The 20,013-nt window shown below is 39.0% G+C and overlaps 1 protein-coding gene across 2 annotated transcripts in view; it reads right to left on the reverse strand.

The window, feature by feature from the left end:
• The window catches only part of LOC106093074 (protein rhomboid), a 311,556-nt gene that overhangs the window by 218,720 nt on the left and 72,823 nt on the right, over positions 1-20,013 (reverse strand). The window contains exon 1 of one of the 2 annotated variants that reach the window (XM_059360101.1): positions 18,729-18,760. The exons of the other annotated variant lie outside the window; for it this stretch is intronic. The gene's annotated coding sequence lies outside the window, so the exon portion shown is untranslated. Of the gene's footprint in view, positions 1-18,728; positions 18,761-20,013 lie in introns of those variants that run through there. 2 annotated transcript variants of the gene reach the window in all.

Raw genomic sequence — 20,013 nt, forward strand, 5'->3', positions numbered from 1 at the left:
ACTTTAAATTTGGTAAAAAATTCGTAAGTTTTCGCATTACTTGTTGTTTGGGTGGATTTAATTTTTCTTTTATCCTGTAAATGATCCCACCATATTTATCCTCCACTTTGAATCTTTGTATAATCCCAATCCTTCGTATAACATTGCCACAGTTTCGTTAACAAAGTATCTTTTGGTGCTTACAAATTTTACAAATGGTCGGCCTTTTGAGTTCACCACGAAATCCTTTGATAGTCATAACTGAATTTAATTGGTAATTGAAATGTATTGAATAAGGCTTTTTATTCCCTCCACCATAAGATGGGGATATACTAATTTCGGCATTCCGTTTGTAACACATCAGTATATTGATCTGAGACCCAAAACATTGTATATATTCTTGATCGGCTTGACATTCTTAGACGATTTCGCCATGTCCGTCTGTCTCTCCGTCCGTCTCTCCGTCGAAAAGACGCTAACTTTCGAAGAAGTAAAGCTAGGTGTTTGAAATTTTGCATAAATACTTCTTATTAGTGCAGGTCAGTTGGGATTGTAAATGGGATAAATCGGTCCATGTTTTGGTATATCTGCCGTATAAACCCATATCGAATCTTGACTTCTTGAGCCTCTAGAGGGCGCAATTCTTACAACCAAGTATGGTCCAAATCAGTTCATAACCTGATACATGTCCTACATAAACCGATCTCGGATCTTGACTTCTTGAGCCGGTAGAGGGTGCAATTATTCTCCGATTTGGCTAAAATTTTATGTGAAGTGTTTTATTCCAACTTCTAACAACTCTGCCAAGTATGGTCCAAATCGGTTCATAACCTGATATTGCTACCATATAATCGGATCTGGGATCTTGACTTCATGAGCATCTAGAGGGCACTATTATTATCCGATTTGGTTGAATTTTGAATGAAGTGTTTTGGTTTGACCATCAACAACTGCCCCATATATGGTTTAAATTGGTCCACAACTTGATTTAGCTCCAATATATAAACCGATCTCCCTATTATTCTTCTTGAGCCTTTAGAGGGAGCAATTCTCATCCGATTTGGCTAAAATTTTGCACAATGCATTTCACATCCAACAGCCAAACCAAGTATATCCCCAATCGGTTCATAATTTGGTATAGCTGAAATAGCATAGCAATTCTATCCATTATCCTTTGTTTGTCTATCGATAGATATCGGCCAAAGAACTTGAAAAATTCAATCCATGGTGGAGGGTATATAAGATTCGGCCCGGTCGAACTTTGCAGGCTTTTACATATTTTATGTATAGAAAATGTCTCAATTGTTGTTTAAAAGTTCAAAAATTTTGTACGGATTCATTCAAAAGTTTAAAATTTTTAATTTAATATCAGCAGACAAACTTATCTTAACAGGAGACGACTCAGCAGTTGTTGCTGAACACTTGCCTGAGGAACTATCGACCACATCGCTAAAGTCTGGCGGATTGCAGGAGACTGAAAATCCCCCTGCCACTATCGTGACAGGTGGGGATGGCATCGGAACGGGACTCGACAAGCCCTGTGTGGGTGGGTCACAAAGTTGGACTGGACTCAAAGTGCACGGAACTCAGAAAGTACTTCGACAGCAGCAGTTAGTGAAGAATCTAAGAAGAAATCGTCTACACCGCAAGTGCCCAGCGTCCTGAGGAAGAGCGGTTCCACAGCTTTCTCACGTACGGAAGCTCATCATAGCAAGTTCTAACGAATCTTGTGAGGATGAACTCCTGGTGGAGTCAGAAGACGAGGCTAACATAACAGTGGTGGAAGTTTTGAATCCTGACTATGGTCCGGTTTCTACAGATTAATCTCCACAATTGCAAGGCTTCTTCGGCGGTGGTTGAAGCTGCTTCTGTAGGGAAGAAAAGCCTCATTGTAGGAAGTGATGGTAATGCACATCACCAGATATGGGGAAGTTCGGATGTCAACGAATGGGGTGAACTGCATATTGAATACATTTTAACTTGGAATCTGGCGATTTGTTATAAAGTGGATAAACCGAACTTTATTACCAGGAACAGGCAGGAGGTACTAGATATTACCTTTGTAAGATATAAGTGGAAGAATATGCGACTGGGATGTGTTGGATGACCACAGTTTCTCTGATCATCGTTGTATTAGTTTTAGCCTAGAAGAAAGTACTGCAGTAGTGGTCCCTCGGCTAAACAGAAGAAATGCGGATTGGGATAAATTTCGGCACAAATTCAGCACCACTATCCCTTCTAGACTAGAAAAGGAAGTGAAAACTAAGGAGGATATGGACATAGTGGTCAAGCGGATCACGAAGGCCCTGAATGACTCGCTTGTGTCAGCATGCCCTTGTGTCAAGTCAAGAGGCAAACAGCGACCGCCATGGTGGCCCCAGAGCTGGTTGGTCTAAGGAAGGACTGGAGAAAACTCTTCAACAGAGCAAAAGCCACAAGAGCACCACACGATTAGGACATCTACAAGGCTGGGCTAAGAAAATATAAGGGTAAGCTTAGAAAGGCTGAGTACAAATCCTGGTTAGAATTCTGCATCTCCGTGGAGGATACATCTGAGGCCTCGAGACCTATTATGGTGGGGTATATTCAGAAGTCTGAGAATGTATGGACAATGTCTAATGAGAAAACACTAGAACTACTAGTTGATACACATTTCCAGGGAAATTCTCCAACGGACAAGGTGGCGCCAGAAGAGGTCGTCACTGATATGCATTCGTCGGAGGCCATTAAGGAAATTGTGTCTGAGTCGAAAATCCTTTGGGCGATAAAAAGTTTCGAGTAAGTCGCCGTGATGATGTATTACCGGTTGAATTACAAGCTGTGTCTGATAGACTGGTTCCCTGGCTTAGGAAGATATACTCTGCTCGTATCAGAATGGCATATATACCTGTGGAATGGAGGGACAGGAAGGTCATTTTCATTCCAAAAGCAGGAAAACCCTACCGCACGAAGGCGAAAGATTTTCGTACTATTAGTCTGTCATCCTTTATGCTGAAGACTCTTGAGAGGTTGATAGAAAAAAATCTTAGGGCAAAGATTCCTGGAGATCGCATGTCGCGGCAGCAGCATGCATATAGTAAAGGCAAATCCACTGAAACAGCCCTTCACGACCTAGTCGCCTACATAGAGGGTTCTCTCGGTGTCAAGAATACAATGGTAGCATTTCTTGACATTGAAAGTGCTTTCAATAATGTGAAACCGACGTCAATCATGAAGGAGTTGAAGTTTCTAGGCATCAACTCTACCATAAGAAAGTTTATTAATAATGTACTTACTAAAAGATGCATTACGGCAGGCTTAGGATCTGTGGATCTACAAATATGGGTCAGAGATGGTCAAAAATGGAATATAGCCATGAACAATATATTATTGTCTCTAGAAGAAAAAGGCGTGAAAGTGGTCGCGTATGCTGATGACGTGACAATTGCGGCTAGGGGAAAGTTTCCCAGCGCTCTAGGAGATATACTTCAGAAATCTCTACGTGCAACAGCAAAGTCGGCTACCGAAAGTGGTCTGGGTATAAATCCGTGCTAGACAGAAGTAGTTCTTTTCAGCAGATACAAGTTGCCTACAGTGGAACCTGTCTCCTTGGGTGGAGAGAATGTTCCATTTGCAGAAAGCGCAAAATACCTGGGTGTTTTGCTGGACAGGAAATTGAACTTCAAACCCAACATTTTGGAAAGGGCAAGAAAGTCCACTCTTGCCCTATACACCTGCAAAAGACCCATTGGCAAAAGTTTGGGACCGCGTGTCATGCATTGGGAATATACTGCAGTTGCCAGACCTATAATGCTATATGGTGTTGTGGTCTGGTGGACGGTGCTCCAAAAATCCACCTACTGCTCAATACTTAACCGAATCCAAAGGATGGCTTGTTTGTGCCTCTGGTCATTGTGGCTACCCAAATTGCAGCGACCACTGCCGTGAGGTTAAGGGAGCATTCTCTTTGATCATGTGGCGGCTGCGGACACTGTGTTATACTTGATACAATATCCGATGTTCCAGGCAGTGTGGATTACACCCAACCTGAGCCGCTTTTTGATAAAAATTAATGTACCACTATTCCTGATAGAACCGATTGGAACTACGATATCCCTGGTGACAGAAGTTTTATAGACTTCTATACGGATGGTTCCAAACTAAACGACCAGGTGGGCTTTGGGTGTACTCTAAAGATCTAGAACTGGTCATTTCGAAGAGGTTACCCGAACACTGCAGTGTGTATCAAGCAGAGATCCTTGCAATTAAGGAAGTGGTGGAATGGATAAGACATAATGTCAATACGACAATTGGCATAAATATCTTCTCAGGCAGCCATTAAAATCCCTAGGAACGTATTTCTTAAAACAAAAACCACCCTCGACTGTCGCAGATCTCTCAACGAGATGGCAGAACAGTTCAAAATTCACCTATTCTGGGTGCCGGGCCACAGACATATCCCAAGGAATTCTAAAGCAGACAAGCTTGCGAGACTAGGAAGTACCTTACACACTCCAGGGACACTGGAATCTGTGGGTATGCCTCTAGCGACTTGTAAGCTAAGTTTTCAGGACCTGTCCCGAAGGACAACGAATGATAGATGGTCACAAAAAGGGGGCTGTGAGCATTCCAAAACTATGTGGCCTAATATAGACTTGTAGAGGTCTACTGCTTTGCTGTCATTGGCTAGAATAGACGTCTCAGTCATTGTGTCTGTCATGACCGGTCACTGTCTAATCGGAAAACATGCTGACAGACTGAAGGTTGCCAGCAACAACTTTTGCAGAAGCTGTAGGGACATCGAAGAAGAAGAGACTATAGAACACCTTCTGTGTGTGTGTCCCGCACTGGAAGTTAGAAGGAGTTCCACTTCTCAAAGAAATGAGAACCTGTCTGATTTAGCGGATGTGAACATTTGCAAGTTACTGGGCTTTTTAAAGCGATCTGGATGATTCAACGGTAGGAACTAGAAGGTATCTTCCTTCTTCTGTTCCTGTGGTATCACAATGGACGAAAACGTCTAAGTGAGTCTGGTGGTAGACTGCTACTTAAACCTAACCTAACCTAACTTATCTGGGTGTACTCAAAAATTGTGATATTTAAGTAGAACAATTTAAAGTTTAAAGTTCTTAGAATAGTATCTTCAAATTTGTAAAAATTACCTACACAATAATTTCTACCCGATAAACGGAACTGAATTGAATATTTAAAAGCACTCATTCAAAAACTTATTAAGGATTCCAGCAATCAAGCCCAGAAAAATAAGTTAGGAAAAAAATTACAAATATAATCCTAAAATTACCAGATATGGTGCAATATAAAATTTTTATAAGTTTTTATAACCTTTTTAGGCTAATTTTAACATTTTACCATCTGAAAAAAACAGAAAATGTTTGCTTTTTTTATAACCCCCACAGGAGGATGGGGGTATATTCGTTTTGTCATTTCGTTTGCAAAATATCCACTTCCGACCCCATAAAGTATATATATTCTTGATCGTCGTAATAGTCTAAGACCATCTAGCCATGTCCGTCCGTCTGTCTTTTGAAATCACACTTTAATCTTTAAAAATAGAGATATTGAGCTGAAACTTTGCCCATAATCTTTTTTTGTACATAAGCATATCTATATCGCTAATCTAACTATATCGGACTATATCTTGATATAGCCCCCATATAAGCCCATAAAGGCCACATTTATTATTCGATTTTGCCAAAATTTGGTTAGTTGTGTTAGGGCCTGCGACATCCTTCTTCAATTCGGCCCAGACCGTATCCGCCGATTAAAGGTCTTGGGCCCGCATTTATTGTCCGATTTTGCCAAAATTTGGGACAGTGAATTGTGTTAAGCCCTTCGACATCCTTCTTCAATTTAGCCAAGATCGGTTCAGATTTAGATACAGCTGCCATATAGACCGATCTCTCGATTTATGCTTTTGGGGCCATAAAAGGCGCATTTATTGTACGATTTCTCCGAAATTTCGGACAGAGAGTTGTATTCCATGTTTTCTTGTAATCTAAGTGCAGGTCGTATTTGTTGTCCAATCATCACGAAATTTTTGCACATATCACTTTTAAGGCCCAAGGACGAACGCTATTGATTTCGATAAAAATCGGTTCAGATTTAGATATAGCTCCCCTATATATGTATCGCCCGATTTGCACTTAAATGGCAGTAGTAGCTACAATTTTAACAAAATTTGGCATGAATTGTTTTGTTACTGATTTCAACATATCTGCAAATTTTCATCTAAATCGGATCAGATTTAGATATAGCTCCCATATATATGTAATGGCCGTTATAGCTAAAATTTTCAACCGATCTGTACAAAATTTGGCATGGATTGTTTCGTTACTGATTTCAACATATTTACAAAACTTCATTTAAACCGGTCCAGATTTAGATATAGCTCCCATATATATATGTAATGCCCGATTTGCACTTAAATGGCCGTAGTAGCTACAATTTTAGCAAAATTTGGCATGGATCAGTTTAAATATAGGGGAGATATAGCACCCATATATATGTATCGCCCGATTTGCACTTAAATGGCCGTAGTAGCAAAAATTTTCAACCGATCTGCACAAAATTAGGCATGGATTGTTTTGTTACTGATTTTAATATATCTGCAAAATATCATTAAAATCGGTTCAGATTTAGATATAGCTCCCATATATATGTATCGCCTGATTTGCACTTATATGGCCGTAGTAACAACAAATATCGACCGATCTGCACAAAATTTGGCACGGATTGTTTTGTTACTGATCTTAACACATTTGCTAGATTTCATCAAAATCGGTTTAAATTTGAATGTAGCACCCATACATATTTATCGCCGGATTTGCACTTATGTGGCCGTAGTAACAACAATTTTCGAACGGTCTATTCCAAAAAAGTCGGTTCAGATTTAGATATAGCTCTCATATACATATATCTATTACCCGAATTTATAATTATAGGGTAGGTGTAGGGTATTATATAGTCGGCTCCTCCCGACTTTTGTCTTTCCTCACTAGTTTTATTAATAAATTTCTCCAGGTGCGCGAAACCCGAGGAAAAGTATTTGCTGGGTTCACACATATGGCACCACACGCCATTCACATTAGCTACATCGATTATAACGGGAATTCGATAACTTTTTACTCCCTCAATTGTCATTCCATCAAAGTGCCCTGATTGTGTTTGCACCTCTTCTGTATTTATTTGCTTAATTTTCGTGTCCCAGCTACTGCGTGATGTGAGTTGATATTTACCTCGCCGAACCAATCACTGAAGGAACAATGGGCTTCCTTGCACTCTTCCGTGAGTATAACTCAAGCACAATTCATGTTAGAATAGTCGTATTTACCATTGGTATATTTGCTCTTACCTTCGTCGTCAGTAATCACAATCACGCCAGTTTATTTGCTCAGTTCCCTTTCGATTCGCCACGGTATGATGAGTATCGTGCAAGATAGCTACAACTGCATGATGGAATCTCAATAAAATTCGTTCGTTCATCACAAAACATTATTTCCGTCGCAATTATTTTCTTGTCGCCAATTTAAAAGGGAAATGTTAAAAATATATCGTCACCTTTAATGCTGGATAACGTCATATCAAAAATTTTGAAATCGACTTTTGCTTAAATTAAATTCCTGCTTTAATACGGTTAACATATTTTGTGGAAAAAATTGTGTCTAAACTCAATGTTTAGACTTAACTATTTTGAATTTGAATATAACTGACTCTTAGTTCTATGGCTCACCTATCTAAACTCTAGTTTTAAAATCAATGGAAATAAAGAATTAATCTTTTGTAGCTTTGAACTAACCCTATTGTGAATTATTTGTATTTATGAATTTTATCTAAATATCTGTCATAGATTTCTTGGTGAGCCATAGAACCAAAACTACTTCACTTTTTACTTGTATCCCCAACGGTGAGCATCCAATTATTTCCCATAAAAGACATTTGAACTCCAACGAAATTCCCCACTTTGTTCTTTTCTTTGGCGCCAACTTCTACTTTCTCATATACTGAGAAATTATAATATCCACATACATTCCATACCTGCAACGTAAGTTGGGTGTTCTGTCATCTATACAAAACAACAAAATACAGTCCACAAATTCCCTCCGGGTATTGGTGACAATTGTGCACTCCACCATCTCTCTTGGACTCCACCAAATCCAGCTGCTGTCACCAACGACCCCCAGCCCCCTTGTTACATGGTCCTTCGAACCGGATTTTTTTTTTTTTTTTTTTTATAACCGAAATATCTGATTTTTTGTTTTGATTTAATCGCCTTAAACCTGCTTCACTTTCTTTATTAATTGCAATGGGATTTGCTTTGCTTTTTACCTTCTCCTTTAGTTTTGTATTCTGCTTAATTGTTTCATTTTATCACATATGACTTTGAAGAGAAAGAAATTGATCATAAGAATAATGTAATGACAACTGGAATAGAAAATAGGGTAATGGCATATGACGTAATGAAATGGTGTGATGACAAACGATGAGATAATAAATATTGAGATGGCAAATGATATGATGGCAACTGATGAGATGGGAAATGGTGAGATGGCAAAATGTAATGAAAGAAGCCGAAAGGTGAAACGAAATGGGAATGGAATATGAAATTTTGAAGATGGCGCAAAACTCATCCATATATTTTTATATGTATATATGTAAATATGTAACCAAACTCATGGCCTTGATTTACAATGTACATTTTAATATACATATAGATATACATATTATAACGGATTTTTATGTAATCATAATTTATACACGTTTTGGTTGAAAATATTACGGTTTTTATGATTTTGTTGCAACTTTTTTCGATTTTAAAATTTTTCCACTGAATTTTTAACTTTTTTTTTTTTTTACAATTTGCTTCAATTTTCTAAGCCGTTCTCTAATGCAATTTGTCACCTTTTTTATGGGGTTGTTGCTATTCTTTTAAGCGATTTTTTAGTGCAATTTAAAAAAATTTTTTTTTGCTTGGTTTGTTGAAAATTTTTAGCCAATTTCTAATTTATTTTAACCCCTTTTTCAAGAGAGACACGAATTTTTTACAATATTTGGTTCATATATTTTTTTTTTACGTCTTCTGGCTTTACTTTGTAGTTTTTGGCCTTTTTTTTGTTAAGCTAACAATAGAATTTTCCTTCTCACGTTTAAAAATTTGGCCTTCTTTGAACTTGCGAACGAATTTTACAAACAAAATGTGGACTTTGAGAAATTTCCAGTCTACAAGTTTTTTCCGAACTTTTATAAAACTGTGATAATGAAAAATTGTATGTTAAATTTATGCGGCTTTCGGGTTTCCTTTTTTGTCGAACGAAAAACATGCGCTTTTAGTATTTTTATGACCGGCATTACACAATAACTGGTTTAGGTTAGTTAGATCTTGTTTCGATTACCTTCTGTTTTCTCCATTTTTGTTTGGTGATGATTTTCGCTGTTCTGCATGCTCTCTTCTCGAGCTTACCATGTTGGAGGATCGATGGACCATGTAACAAGGGGGCTGGGGGTCGTTGGTGACAGCAGCTGGATTTGGTGGAGTCCAAGAGAGATGGTGGAGTGCACAATTGTCACCAATACCCGGAGGGAATTTGTGGACTGTATTTTGTTGTTTTGTATAGATGACAGAACACCCAACTTACGTTGCAGGTATGGAATGTATGTGGATATTATAATTTCTCAGTATATGAGAAAGTAGAAGTTGGCGCCAAAGAAAAGAACAAAGTGGGGAATTTCGTTGGAGTTCAAATGTCTTTTATGGGAAATAATTGGATGCTCACCGTTGGGGATACAAGTAAAAAGTGAAGTAGTTTTGGTTCTATGGCTCACCAAGAAATCTATGACAGATATTTAGATAAAATTCATAAATACAAATAATTCACAATAGGGTTAGTTCAAAGCTACAAAAGATTAATTCTTTATTTCCATTGATTTTAAAACTAGAGTTTAGATAGGTGAGCCATAGAACTAAGAGTCAGTTATATTCAAATTCAAAATAGTTAAGTCTAAACATTGAGTTTAGACAAATTGTTTTCAGTTTCCGAAAAATGTATGCTTCGTGAGTTACGTAGACTTGCATGTAAGGTAACGATAACTGTATGGGATAAGGGATGGTACTCTTTTAATACCCACCACCAAAGGATGGGGGTATATTTATTTTGTCATTCCGTTTGCAACACATCGAAATATCCATTTCCGACCCTATAAAGGATATTTATTCTTGATCAGCATTTTAGGTCAGGTCTTTAAAAATAGAGATATTGAGCTGAAACCTTGCACAGATTGTTTTTTTTTTGTCCGTAAGCAGGTTTAGTTCGAAGATGGGTTATATCGGACTATATCTTGATATAGCCCCCATATAGACCGATCCGCCGATTGAGGGTCTTAGGCCCATAAAAGCCATATTTAACATCTGATTTTGCTGATATTTAACATGCCGATTTTTTGGGACAGTGAGTTGTCTTAGGCCCTTCGACATCTTTCTACAATTTGGCCTAGATCGGTCCAGATTTAGATATATCTGCCATATAGACCGATCTCTCGACCTAAAGTTTTAGGCCCATAGAAGGCGCATTTATTGTTCGATTTCGCCGAAATTTGAGACATTTCATAATCCGATTTCACTAAAATTTGACACAGTGACTTATGTTAGGCTTTTCGACATCCGTGTCGTACATGGTTCAGATCGGTTTTTTTATACCCACCACCGAAAGATGGGGGTATATTAATCTTGTCCTTCCGTTTGTAATATATCGAAATATCCATTTCCGACCCTATAAAGTATATATATTCTTGATCAGCGTAAAAATCTAAGACGATCTAGACATGTCAGTCCGTCAGTCCGTCTATCAGTTGAAATCACGCTACAGTCTTTAGAAATAGAGATATTGAACTGGAACTTTGCACAGATTCTTTTTTTGTCCATAAGCAGGTTAAGTTCGAAGATGGGCTATATCGGACTATATCTTGATATAGCCCCCATATAAACCGATCCGCCGATTTAGGGTCTTAGGCCCATAAAAGCCACATTTATTATCACATTTTGCTAAAATTTGGGACAGTAAGTTGTGTTAGGTTCTTTGAGATCCTTCGTCAATTTGGCTCAGATCGGACCAGATTTGGATATAGCTGCCATATAGACCGATCCTCCGATTTATTGTCTTAGGCCCATAAAAGCCACATTTATTATCCAAATTTTGCTGAAATTTAGGAAAGTGAGTTGTCTTAGGCCTATCAACATCTTCCTTCAATTTGACCCTGATTGGTTCAGATTTGGATATAGCTGCCATATAAACCGATCTCTCGATTTAAGGTTTTAGGCCTATAAAAGGCGCATTTATTGTCCGATGTCGCCAAAATTTAGGACAGTCACTAAGGTTTAGTCCCTCGACATACTTCTGCAATATGGCACAGATCGGTCCAGATTTGGATATAGCTGCCATATAGACCGATCTCTTTTCCGATTTTGCTGAAATTTGGGACAGTGAGTTGTGTTAGGCCTCCCGACAAATCGGTCCAGATTTGGATATGGCTGCCATATAGACCGATCTCTCGATTTAAGGTTTTGGCCTCATAAAAGGCGCATTTATTGTCCGATTTCGCCGAAATTTGGGACAGTGAGTTGTGTTAGGCTTTTCGGCATCCGTGTCGTATATGGTTCAGATCGGTTTATTTTTAGATATAGCTACTAAGAAGACCAACATTTTCTTATACTCAATAGAACAATGACTTGTACTCATTAGTATTTGGTCCAAATCGGAACATATTTCAATATAACTGCAATGGACATAAGGTATGCAACTTTCACCGGATTTTGATGAAAGGTGGTTTACATATATACCCGAGGTGGTGGGTATCCAAAGTTCGGCCCGGCCGAACTTAACGCCATTTTACTTGTTTTTGATATATTGGGTTGCCCAAAATGTATTTGTCGGTAATATAGTAGTAATATAGTCGGCGTTGACAAATTTTTTCAACGGCTTGTGACTCTGTAATTGCATTCTCTCTTCTGTCAGTTATCAGCTGTTACTTTTAGCTTGCTTTAGAAAAAAAGTGCGCGAAATTTTGTTTACATTTGTTTGTTTGGCGTCAATTTTAATATGGGTACCACATCTATTGAAAGAAATTCATTTAACAAACCGAATCAACGCTTGTGATATGCACTTTAAACGCAATGAATTCGATCCGTTTTTAAAACGAATCATAACTGGAGATGAAAAATGGATTGTTTACAACAACGTTAGTCGAAAACGATCATGGTCCAAGCATGGTGAACCAGCTCAAATCACTTCAAAGGCTGATATCCACCAAAAGAAGTGATTGGAAGGTTGTGGTATATTTTGAGCTGCTTCCAAGGAACCAAACGATTAATTCGGATGTTTACTGTCAACAATTGGACAAATTGAATACAGCCATCAAGGAGAAGCGACCAGAATTGGTAAATCGTAAAGGTGTCATATTCCACCAGGACAACGCTAGACCGCACATATCTTTGGTCAATCGCCAAATACTGAGTGAGCTTGGCTGGGAACTTTTGATGCCCTGACCTTGCACCATCAGACTACCATTTATTTCGATCTTTGCAGAACTCCTTGAATGGTAAAACTTTCGGCAATGATGAGGCTATAAAATCGCACTTGGTTCAGTTTTTTGCAGATAAAGGCCAGAAGTTTTATGAGCGTGGAATACTAAATTTGCCAGGAAGATGGCAAAAGGTTATCGAACAAAATGGCAATTATATATTTGATTAAAGTTCATTCTAAGTTTTATTAAAAATGCATTTACTTTCTTTTAAAAAATCCGCAATTACTTTTTAGGCAACGCAATAGCTACTAAAAAGTCCAATATTTTGTTATACACAATTGAACAAGGACTTGTACTTATTAGTATTTGGTCCAAATCGGAACATATTTCGATGTAGCTGATTTTGACGAAAGGTGGTTTACATATATACCCGAGGTGGTGGGTATCAACTCACGGAATAAATTTGCAACAACTCAATCCTGCCCTCATATGACACATGGATAAATTGTCTATGTTACTTAAATGCCTTAGTGATTCTAATTTCGGACTTCCACTAAAACTTTAAGTAACCTTATTCCATTAGATCTTAGAAATTCCACCACTTATTTTATTGCAAGGATTTCCACTTGATGCACTGAAAAGATAGATTAACTGAAATGTCCGCCTGTCTGTCCATATTAATTTATGTATAGAGTAAGGTTTGCAATTTTCATCCGATCGTATTCAAATTTGGCGATTGAAAAAAAAAGGTTCAGATTTGGATATAGCTTCCATAAACATATATATTCGTCGGATTCTGACTAATATTGCAATAATGTGGTCATTGTCAACCGATTCTCACAAATTTTGCCACAAGATCACTTTGCCCGACTTTCGCCCGTCCTTACCTTTATCAATGACAACACAGTGCCCTTAGATGCCGGATGAACAAAGAGAAAGCTCCTTTAGCCTGTAATGACATGTTCCATGTCCACAATTGCTGGGGTAAAGCTCGGCTGTTCTCCAGGGTCGTTACCACACTATTAATTTTTGTGTAGACGTTTATTAAAAAGACGGCGCGGAGAGTCTTTGTGCTCATATAACGTTATATTTATTTAGTTTTATCTCACGACACATATTTTGGATGTGGATTTGTGGTTAGTCGGAGACTGAAACACCTTGTCTCCGGCTTTGCTACGGTGGATGAGAGGCTCGCCACAATCGACATAAAAGCAAAATTCTTCAACATCAACCTTATTTGTGGCTATGCCCCGACGAAAGACAAGGACGAGCAGACCAAGGATATTTTCTGTGAGCGCCTAAACAGAGAATACGATTAGTTCCCCGCTCATGATATTAAAATCGTTCTGGGAGATTTTAACGCAAGGATAGGGAAGGAAACTATCTTTGATACAACAGCTTTATAATTCGATACAAATTTAGCTTACACCAAGAAACTTCCCATAAAGGATTGAGGCTAATCGATTTCACCGTGGCAAAGAACAAGGTAGTTAGCAGCACCACTAACATGTGGTTTGAACCGTTAAGTGAAGCGGACGTTTTGTTACTTCACTCTACAAGAATTTTCCTGCAACTCGTAATAGGTCATTATTTTTGGAAGAAAAATTAAAGTCGCTCAAGCATAGCTGCGATAAAGGTATCCAGTAGGTGGTTGATGATCTGTGTTTGTTTCCAGTGGAGCGGCAGATCTAGAGCCCGGGAGTAGGCTTAGAATGGACTCCAAAGACCCAACAGCTGCGGTGGTTGCATCAGGCCGTAGCATGTTGTCTGCTACTGAAACCTCGACTGGTGGAGCGGCTGCTCCAGGCTCCACTAGCCAACAGACGACTGGTCAGCAGCGGTTTTTGACGAAGTCACCTGGTTCGAGTATAAAGGACAAGGCCGAACCTATTCCTTATTCGCATGCCTATAATTTGCCTAGGCCATCGACCCTCCCCGGCAAACCAACACGCTCTTTAGGAGGTTGGAATAATAGAAGACGCATCTCTCTCTTAAGTTTATTGAGAGGCTTGGTGCGAATGATCCTAAGACTCTCACTAATAGGGAGAGAGACACCCTAAATTGGGATCGGGAATTCGCTGCACAGGCTACCCCAAAGACTACACGTCTAGATTCGGTAACTGCACCACAGTCAGCCAAAGACTGCGGTCACCTGGGGGGCATCCCATGCCTAAAAGAACAAGGGCGAACAACAGTAAGATGGGTCCACGAACCTTTGCTAATGTCGCTAGGGACAATTTGGTGATGGCAGTTGTCGACAAGGGAGAAGAACAGGTAGGGAAGAAATTCCTTATTGTAGGAAGTGATGCTAATGCACATCACCAGAAATGGGGAATTCGGATGTCAACGAAAGGAGTGATTGAATCTATTATACATATAAAAATTAAATTGTTGCGCTTTGTTTGTTTATTAGTTTGTCTGTTCCATATAGACTCAAAAATGGCTGAACCGTTTGGGCCCCGGTGAAAATAGGGTACTAAATTTTTTGATATCCGAATGGAGGCGGAGCCTCCCCCAATATTCAACAACGGCAGATTTCGGAAATACGTGCACCGATTTAAGCGAAATTTTGTATGCCACCAATTTGGAAGGAACACCGAAAACATTGGTATAAAATGTTTAGATCCAATAACTTTCCCACCCCAAAAAACCCCCCAACAGGACTCTTTTATCGCTTTGGTAATATGGGTATCAAATGAAAGGTATTTAAAAGTAGAATACAGGATGTACTAGATATTACCTTTGTATCGGAAGATATAAGTGGAAGAATATGCGACTGGGATGTGTTGGGTGACCACAGTTTCTCTGATCATCGTTGTATTAGTTTTAACCGAGAAGAAAATACTGGAGTAGTGGTCCCTCGGTTAAACAAAGAAAGGCGGGTTGGTATAAATTTCGGCACAAATTCAGCACCACTATCCCTTCTAGACTAGAAATGGAAGTGGAAACTACGGAGGATATAGACATAATGGTCAAGCGGATCACGAAGGCCCTGAATGACTCGCTTGCGTCATCATGCCCTAGTGCCAACCCAAGGGGCAAACAGCGACCGCCATGGTGGACCCTAGAGCTGGTTGATCTTAGGAAGGACTGCAGAAAACTTTTCTACAGTGTAAAAGCCACAAGAACACCACACGATTTGGGACATTTATAAGGCTGAGCTAAGAAAATATAATGGCGAGCTGAGAAAGGTTCAGAACAAATTCTGGGTAGAATTCTGCAGCTCCGTGGAGGATACATCTGAGGTCTGTAGGCTAAGGAAGATTCTGTCCTCGAGACCCATTTCGGTTAGGTATATTCAGAAGTCAGAGAATGTATGGACAATGTATATTGAGGAAAAACTAGAACTACTCGTTGATACACATTTCCCAGGAAATTTTCCAAAGGACAATGTGGCGCTGACAAGCGAAAAGAGTGAGACGAAGTATCAACTCTACGTCTGCACGATGACGACGCGATCGCTTAAGCGAGAAGAGTGAGGCGAATATCAACTCTCCATCTGCACGATGACAACGCGATCGCTTTGGTGAGAAGAGTGAGATGAAAATCAAATCTACGTCTGCACGATGACGCCGCCATCTCTTTAGCGACAAGAGTAAGGCGGGTATCAACCCTACGTCTGCACGATGTTGACGTGATCTTTAACGTTCTGCCCACACGACCAGACGTTTTAGCACAGTAGATATACACCACGACCAGACGTTTTAGCACAGTAGATATACAACGCTGACCCAACTTTGGTATAAGAAGTACGAGCTAAAGATCCACTTCAACTTCCTACTTCCCAATCCAATCGAAATCAGTCTTACAAAAAAAAACTCTTATATAAATCATATGTGACCACATAGCCGCAAAGTCTCTCACGTTTGTTGCTTTTTTCGCCGTTTTCAAAATATTGACGCTGTCAGTAAAGTAGATACTTTCAGTAAAGTAGATACTTTCTACCTACCGCTAAAAAGAACATGCACCGATTAACGCCTAAATCACTTTAGGTAGCCCACTTCGCTGTTCGTACGCCACCTTTTTTTCCAGAGACAATAATATATTGTGAATGACTTTATTTAATGTAGGGTATACAGAAATCCCAATTACGAGTCCCTCCGTTGGCCAATATCTATTGGACGTTTTCGTCCATTGTGATACCAGAGGAGTTCCTACCCTTGAACCATCCAGATCGCTTTAAAAGCCCAACAACTTGCGAATGTTCACATCCGCTAAATCAGACAGGTTTTCAAGGAAATGAGAAACTGAAGTGGACACACACATAGAAGGTGTCCTATAGTCTCTTCTTTTTCGATGTCCTCACAGCTTCTGCAAAAGTCGTTACTGGCAACCTTCAGATTGTCAGCATGTTTTCCGATTAGACAGTGACCTGTTATGACGGACACAATGACTGAGACGTCTGCTCTAGCCAGTGACAGCAAAATTCAGTCTTAAGAAAAAATTGTATTGCAAATTTTTTATAGAAGTTTTGTCTTTAGAAAAATGTTAGTTAAAATGTTGTCTTTAAAAAAAATTTAAAGAAATTTTGATATAAAAAATAATTTCGAGGTGGATTCGGCCCATGCTGAAGTTTTGTCATTAGAGAATGTTACTTTGAAATTTTGTCTTAAGAAAAATCTCATAATAATTTGTTTAGGTTTTCTTTTTACTAAGAATTTCATTACAATTTTGTCCTTAAGAAAAATAATTTTATGGCGGCCCTGGCCTCAGCAAAATGTTGTCTTTGTACAACGTTAAAAATATGAAATTTTATCATTTTGAAAAATGTGACTAAAATTTGATGTTTAAAAAAAGCTTAATTTAATTTTTTCTTTATACAAAATCCTTTGCATAATTTCCCCCCTATTTTGAACCTTTACAAAAACAATGACTGTCATCTTATATCCAAGGATCTTACCTTCAGCGCATTCGGTTTGATTTGGAAATAATTCGTCGTCGTCGATTAAGATTTTGACAACCGTTTGGTGAGTTTTCTATATCCACCACCGAAGGATGGGGGTATATTCATTTTGTCATTCCGTTTGCAATACGCTGAAATATAAATTTCCGACCCTATAAAGTATATATATTCTTGATCATGTCCGTCCGTCAGTCTGCTGAAATCATGCTACAATCTTTAAAAATAGAGATATTGAGCTGAGACTTTGCACAGATTCTTTTTTTGTACATAGGCAGGTTGAGTTCGAAGGTGGGATATGTCGGACTACATCTTGATATAGCCCCCATATAGACCGATCCGCCGATTTAAAGTCTTAGGTCCATCAAAGCCACGTTTGTTATCCGATTTTGCTGAAATTTGGGACAATGAGTTGTATTATCCCAATCGACAGTTTGGCCCAGATCGGTGCAGATTTAGATATAGCTGCCAAATAGACCGATCTCTCGATTTAAGGTATTGCGCCCATAAAAGGCGCATTTATGTCTGATTTCGCCTATAGTTGGGCAATTTCGACACCTTTCTGCAATTTGGTCCAGATCGGATCAGATTTGGATATAGCTGTCACATACACCGATCTCTCGATTTAAGGTTTTGGGCCCCTGAAAGGCGCATTTATTATCCGATTACGACGAAATTTGACACAGTGACTTGTGTTAGGCTTTTCGACAACCGTGTCGTATATGGTTCAGATCGATCGGTATATGGATATAGCTGCCAGAAATACCAATATTTTGTTCTACAAAATTAAACAATGACTTGTACTTATTAGACCACTCAATGTCCGTGCCGAATGTGATATGGGTGGCTATGGGTGCTGCCCGATGGCGGCCCGGCCGAACTTAACGCCTTTTTACTTTTTTTTTCAAAACTAAGTGACCGTCCATAATGTGCATACTTTATATCTTTTCCCTTCAAATGTTCAATAATTACTAAAAGGAAGACGCTACAAAACCGAAAACCAAATCAAAAATTAAGCCCAGCACGTACAGTTGGTGGAAATAGGGGATTATGGAAACATTCTATAAAAAAATGTTTCCATTCTATAAATTTACACTAAATAAATTATGGGAAGATCAGCAAAGACTCAAACCAAGCACGAAATTGTTCGTTTTCTAAATTACACTAGCCCCACCTGCATTTCAATAAACGAAAAAAGTGTTTGCTATAAAACAAGAATGTTTCGCTTCGCTGCTATGCTTCGCAGCGTATCGAAATAAAATACATAGATAATGCATGCAAGAAAAAGCTTTGGCTAGTTTATCTCAGTAAATTGAATGCCATTTTTTATACTCACCACCGAAACACATCGAAATATCCATTTCCGACCTTAAAAAGTATATATATTCTTGATCAGCGTAAAAATCTAAGACGATCTAGAAATGTCTGTCCGTCTGTCTGTTGAAATCACGCTACAGTCGATAAAAATAGAGATATTGAGCTGAAACTTTGCACAGATTCTTTTTTTTTTGTCCATAAGCAGGTATAGTTCAAAGATGGGCTATATCGGCCTATATCTTGATATAGCCTCCATATAGACCGATCGGCCGATTTGGGGTCTTAGGCCCATATAAGACAAATTTAGTATCCGATTTTGCTTAAATTTCAGACAGTGAGTTATGTTAGGCCCCTCGACATCCTTCGTCAATTTGGCTCAGATTGGTCTAGATTTGGATATGGCTGCCATATAGACCGATCCTTCGATTTCTGGTCTTAGGCCAATAAAAGCCACATTTATTATCCGCTTTTGATGAAATTTTGGACAGTGAGTTGTCTAAGGCCCTTCCGCATCTTTCTTTAAATTAGCTCTGATAGGTTCAGATTTGGATGTAGCTGCCATATAGACCGATCCTCCGATTTAGGGTCTTAGGCCAATAAAAGCCACATTTATTATCCGATTTTTCTGAAATTTGGGAAAGTGAGTCGCCTTAGGCCTTTCGACGTCCTTTGTCAATTTGGCTCAGATCGGTCCAGATTTGGATATAGCTCCCATATAGAACGATCCTCCGATTTAGGGTCTTAGGCCCATAAAAGCCACATTTATTATGCGATTTTGCTGAAATTTGGGAAATTGAGTTGCCTTAGGTCATTCCACATACATCTGCAATTTGGCCCTGATCGGTTCAGATTTGGATATAGATGCCATATAGACCGATCTCTCGATTTTAGGTTTTGGGCCCATAAAAGGCACATTTATTGTCCAATTTCGCCCAAATTTGCGACAGTGAGTTGTGTTAGGCTCTTCGACATTTTTCTGCAACTTAGCCCAAATCGGTCTAGATTTGGATATAGCTGCCATGTAAACCGACATCTCGATTTAAAGTCTTGGCCCCATAAAAAGCGCATTTATAATTAGATTTCACTGAAATTTGACGCAGTGACTTATGTTAGGCTTTTCGACATCCGTGTCGTATATGGTGCAGATCGGCTTGAACGACTTGTACTTATTAGTATTTGGTCCAAATGGGAACATATTTCGGGGACATATGGTATGCAATTTTCACCGGATTTTGATGAAAGGTGGTTTACGTATATACCTGAGGTGGTGAGTATCCAAAGTTCGGCCCGGCCGAACTTAACGC

The sequence above is a fragment of the Stomoxys calcitrans genome, chromosome 1 (genome assembly GCF_963082655.1).
Source record: "Stomoxys calcitrans chromosome 1, idStoCalc2.1, whole genome shotgun sequence".
NCBI lineage: Eukaryota > Metazoa > Arthropoda > Insecta > Diptera > Muscidae > Stomoxys > Stomoxys calcitrans.